We start from the raw sequence: 6,085 nt of genomic DNA, 5'->3' as shown, positions 1-6,085 counted from the left end.
ATACACACACTCATAATCTGGGGAGTGAATTGCTTTGTGAGTGACTGTGGGTGTAGTTTCCAGTTAGATCTGAACTGAGCCATTCCTTCTGTTCTACAGTCCTAATCTAGTAATGAACTATTAGTACCTCTCCCTAATTTCTCTCACTCAGTCTTAGGCAGGGGGCGTACCGCCTTGCAAGGCGGGCTATCTACAGATGTAGGATCTTAATTTGATCCAGTTTGTTACATCGTCCGGGTTAGGGGAGGGTTTGGCTGGCAGGGATGTCCTTGTCCCATCGCGCACTAGCGACTCCTGTGACTGGGCCAGGCGCAGTGCTTGCTGACACGGTCGCCAGGTGTACGGTATTTCGCCTCCTCCGACCTTTGCCTCCCGAGTCCGTACAGGAGTTGCAGCGATGAGACAAGACTGTAACTACTGATTGGATACCACGAAATTGGGGAGAAAAAGGCGTAAAAAAATGTTTTTTAAAGATTCTACATCTGTAGGGGTATCATTCGTGAGTCGATGTGCTGGGGTAAAAGAGGTAAATACTGGGCATTCTGAAAGTTTTCAGACCCCTTCACTTTTTCCACATTTTGTGACGTTACAGCCTTATTCTAAAATGGATTAAATAGTTTTTTTTCGCCTCATCAATCTACAACACAAGACCCCAAAGTTTTCAGACCCTTTACTCAGTACTTTGTTGAAGCACCTTTGGCAGCGATTACAGCCTCAAGTCTTCTTGGGTATGACGCTACAAGGTTGGCACACCTGTTGTATTACAGCCTGAATTCAAAATGTATCAAATAGATTTTTGTTCTCACCCATCTACACACAATATCCCATAAATGACAAAGTGAAAACATGTTTTAGGAAATTTAAGCAAATTTACAGAAAATGAAATACAGAAATCTCTCATGACATCCCTGTGTCAATACTTTGTAGAAGCACCTTTGGCAGCGATTACAGCTGTGAGTCTTTCTGGGTAAGTCTCTAAGAGCTTTCCATACCTGTGCAATATTTGCCCATTATTCTTTTTAAAATTCTTCAAGCTCTGCCAAATTGGTTGTTGATCAATGCTAGACAACCATTTTCAGGTCTTGCCATAGATTTTGAATCAAATTTAAGGCAAAACTGTCACTCGGCCACTCAGGAACATTAACTGTCTTCTTGGTAACAACTCCAGTGTAGATTTGGCCTTGTGTTGTAGGTTATTGTCCTGCTGAAAGGTGATTTCTTCTCCCAGTGTCTGTTGGAAGGCAGACTGAACAAGGTTTTCCTCTAGGATTTTGCCTGTGCTTTGCTCCATTCAGTTAATTTTTTTATATCCTGAAAAACTCCCCAGTCCTTCAGGATTACAAGCATAACCATTACATGATCCAGCCACCACTATACTTGAAAATATGGAGAGTGGTACTCAGTAATGTGTTGTATTGGATTTGCCCCAAACATAACACTCTCTATCAGGACAAAAAGTTAATTGATTTGCCACATTTTTCTATTCTGTACAGGCTTCCTTCTTTTCACTCTGTCAGTTAGGTTAGTATTGTGGAGTAAATATAATGTTGATCCATCCTCAGTTTTCTCCTATCACAGCCATTAAACTCTGTAACTGTTTTAAACTCACCATTGGCCTAATGGTGAAATCCCTGAGCGGTTTCCTTCTTCTCCGGCAACTGAGTTAGGAAGGTCGCCTGTGTCTTTGTAGTGACTGGGTGTATTGATACACCATCTAAAGTGTAATTAGTAATTTCACCATGCTCAAAGGGATACTCATTGTCTGTTGTATTTGTTTTACCCATCTACCAGTAGTGGCCTTCTTTACGAGGCATTGGAAAACGTCCCTGGTCTTTGTCTTTTTTTCTGTGTTTGAAATTCACTGCTCGACTGAGGGACCTTACAGATAATTGTATGTGTGGGGTACAGAGATGAATGAGGTAGTCATTCAAATATCATGTTAAACACTATTATTGCACACTTATTATGTGACTTGTTAAGCACATTTTACTCCTGAACGTAGGCTTGCCATAACACTTAAGCTATTCATTTGTAAAAAAAAAAAAAAAAAAATCAAAAAACATAATTCCACTTTGACATTAGGGGGGTATTGTGTGTAGGTCAGTGACAAAAAATATATATTTTTTATAAATTTTACATTCAGGATGCAACGCAACAACATGTGGAAAAAGTCGAGGGGTGTGAATACTTTTTAATGCAATGTATAAGTAGGGATAAAGTGACTAGGCAACAGGATGGATAATAAACAGTAGCAGCAGCATATCTGATGAGTCAAAAGAGTTAGTGCAGAAAGGGTCAGTGTACGACTTGGGTGGCTGGAGTTTTTGACCATTTTTAAGGCCTTCCTCTGACACTGCCTTGTATAGAGGTCCTGGATGGCAGGGAGCTCGGACTCAGTGATGTACTGGGCCGTACCCACTACCATATGTAGCGTCTTGCGGTCGGATGCCAAGCAGTTGCCATACCAAGGGGTGATGCAGCCAGTTAGGATGCTCTCTGCGAAATACATGACTGGCTTAGCCGCAAAATATAACACAGACGTTTTGAAAATGCCTGAGTCTTTTGAATATAAGGAATAGGAATACTGAAAGGTGTCTGAAAGAGTCGTTAAAGAGGTCCATCTTGAAGAGGAATCCGATGTGGTGCTGATGAGATTAGAAAAATCCCTTTAAATAGAGAGTCTGTTGGAGAGCAGTGGTTTTATTTTAGTGTAGGGTGCTTAGCCACACACACACACATTTCTTGTTCTCTCTCTTTCACTCTCTCAAACTGACACTCACTCTTATTCTAACAAGTTATTTTAAGTGCTGCGATGCTCTTACTGCCCTCGCTCTCCTCTTCACCCGCAGGCTGTGATGTAATCGTGCATATGTCAGTGTGAGCCCCGGCAGCTGTGTGTGTGCCCCATGCATGGATAGGCAGAACATTACATTGCTTGTACACACACTCATGTGTAGACTACTGTATATCGTCACTGTCTGATGAAAACCTCGTAACTCCATTTTTGCCAATTTTTCTTATATTTTTTACATTTATTGAAAGCAGTAACTCCCCTCAGTGTACTCTGAACATTTCATGACTCTGTGACCAAGAAAATGTGTTCAAAATAGATTATAACGTTTTATAATTGTACGTTTGTTAATGGGAAAATGTGATTGAACCTTTCCGGGATAGTTCGGGATGCTAGCGTCCCACCTCGCCAACAGCCAGTGAAATTGCAGGGCGCCAAATTCAAAACAACAGAAATCTCATAATTAAAATTCCTCAACCATACAAGCATTTTACACCATTTTAAAGATACACTTCTCGTTAATCCAACCACAGTGACCGATTTCAAAAAGGCTTTTCGGCGAAAGCAGAACATATCATTATGTTAGGTCAGCAACTAGTCACAGAAAGCATTCAGCCATTTTCCAACCAAAGAGAGGTGTCACAAAAAGCAGAAATATAGATAAAATGAATCACTAACCTTTGACGATCTTCATCAGATGACACTCCTAGGACTCAATGTTACACAATACATGTATGTTTTGTTCGATCAAGTTCATATTTATATCCAAAAACCTCAGTTTACATTGGCGCCATGTTCAGAAATGCCTCCAAAACATCCGGAGAAATTGCAGAGCCACATCAAATAACATAAATACTCATCATAAACTTTGATGAAAGATACATGTTTTACATAGAATTAAAGATCAACATGTTCTTAATTCAACCGCTGTGTCAGATTTCCAAAAAGCTTTACGGAAAAAGCACAATATTCAATAATCTGAGAATAGCGGTCAGCCACATAAGCAAGCCATCTGCTGATCTTACCTTTGCTGATCTTCATCGGAATGCACTCCCAGGACTCCCACTTCCACAAGAAATGTTTGTTTTGTTCGTTTACGTCCATATTTATGTCCAAATACCTCCCTTTTGTTCGCACATTTAGTTCACTATTCCAAAAGCACAATGCGCGAGTGCAAAATCCAGACAAAAAGTCAAGAGTTCCATTACTGTTTGTAGAAACATGTCAAAATATGTTTTGTCGTGGTAATTTCCTGTATTACTAAGTGAAAGGAGAGTTTACAAACCACACACAAGTCAGAGTTATATTTTAAACTTCATCTTTTAATACTATATGAGCTTCACCATAGCCCTGTGACTCTCAGATCAATTCAGTGTCTATAAATTAATTCTCTTGAGAGTGCTTACAAAATGGAAACCGAGATCTTTTATAGCGTTATCCACCCCTCTCAACTCACAATGATGAACCACAGATCTTAGGAACTTCACAAAGTGCCTTTTACTTGAAAGAGGAGTATCCCATAGCCAGATAGCATTAGCTATAAATTATTGTTCAGTTTGGTCTCCTAAACCGAGATTGTAATCTCGTTCCTGGTACTTCTTAGTACCAAAACATTACCTCGTCCAATGGCATATATCAATTGTCCATTCTAGATACCCCCCATCTCAAATACACCCCCCCTGGATATACTCACAGAGGGGAGTGACTGGTACAGAGACATTGTGGAGCCCTTCACATGGTTAAACTGATACATTGGAAGACACTGTTCAATTCTGACTTCTCCCTTTCTGATATTCTGCATATTACCAGACAGATAAAAGACAAGCCTGACCTCGCTCCTCTCTGGGCCCCAAGTGACTTTTCCCACATAACATATTTTATCTACTTTCATAAATATGCTTATTTATCAATGTTACCTAACTAATTCTGATTCTGCTACGACAGTTTACAATCACTCCTTAGGGTCTTTTTATAATAAATCTTATATAATAAATCTTCAATAATATTCCAACCAGGACAATAGTGTATTCATTACAGAGGAAATAGAAGGAACGGCGCGCCCGCGTGACCGCGCAGTAAACAACTGATTGATCTCAGCCTAGTCCACTTGTTGAAACATCTCTTATTCGACACCCTTCCACAATAGAAGCCTCAAACAACTTTCTAAAGACTATTGCATCTGCTGGAAGCCTTGGGAAGTGCAATCTGGCCCCAAAGACACAGCATATTGGATAGGCAATCACTTAAATTAAACTACAAACCTCAGATTTCCCACTTCCTGGTTGGATTTGTCTCAGGTCTATATATGTCTATATACAATGTGAGCAAATGAGGTGAAATAAGGGAGGTAAAGGCAAAAAAGGCCATGGTGGCAAAGTAAATACAATATAGCAAGTAAAACACTGGAATGGTAGTTTTGCAATGGAAGAATGTGCAAAGTAGAAATAAAAATAATGGGGTGGAAAGGAGCAAAATAAATAAATAAATGTTGGGAAAGAGGTAGTTGTTTGGGCTAAATTATAGGTGGGCTATGTACAGGTGCAATAATCTGTGAGCTGCTCTGACAGTTGGCGCTTGAAGCTAGTGAGGGAGATAAGTGTTTCCAGTTTCAGAGATGTTTGTAGTTCGTTCCAGTTATTGGCAGCAGAACCCGGGAAGGAGAGGCGGCCAAAGAAAGAATTGGTTTTGGGGGTGACTAGAGAGATATACCTGCTGGAGCGATATACCTGCTGCTCTTTTCTCGCTATTATACTCACAGACATCGTTCAAATAGTTTTAGAAACTTCAGAGTGTTTTCTATCCAATACTACTAATAATTTGCATATATTAGCATCTGTGACAGAGTAGCAGGCAGTTTACTCTGGGCACCTTATTCATCCAAGCTACTCAATACTGGCCCCCTGTCACCAAGAAGTTAAAACAAAAAATCCTGAAAAGTTTGTTTTGGAGGTGAGAGGTTTTCATCAGACAGCGACTATATGCTTGTCAGTTATATGGAGCAACAGTGTTGGTCTGTATGGTATACCATACAGACCCAGCGATCGCTATTTTGCCTCTTTGAGAAGCAACCTGTGTGATTTGCTTATCTTTGAAATGCATTGGTTGATCTTTGAGAGGAATACTTTCTGATTGGGGGGGGGTCTAAATCTGTGTATGCTCCGAGATAGAGATGCTGCTAATAAAACTGGATGGAGGCAACCTTCTCTTTACCTTTATGCAGTGCATTCGAGAAGTATTCAGACCCCTTGACTTTTTCACCTTCGTTCACAGCCAGTTGCAACGTTTGTGCATTTT

The sequence above is a fragment of the Oncorhynchus gorbuscha genome, unplaced genomic scaffold (genome assembly GCF_021184085.1).
Source record: "Oncorhynchus gorbuscha isolate QuinsamMale2020 ecotype Even-year unplaced genomic scaffold, OgorEven_v1.0 Un_scaffold_27:::fragment_4:::debris, whole genome shotgun sequence".
NCBI lineage: Eukaryota > Metazoa > Chordata > Actinopteri > Salmoniformes > Salmonidae > Oncorhynchus > Oncorhynchus gorbuscha.
The sequence above is the reverse complement of the archived record's forward strand: the minus strand, read 5'-3'. Positions refer to the sequence as shown.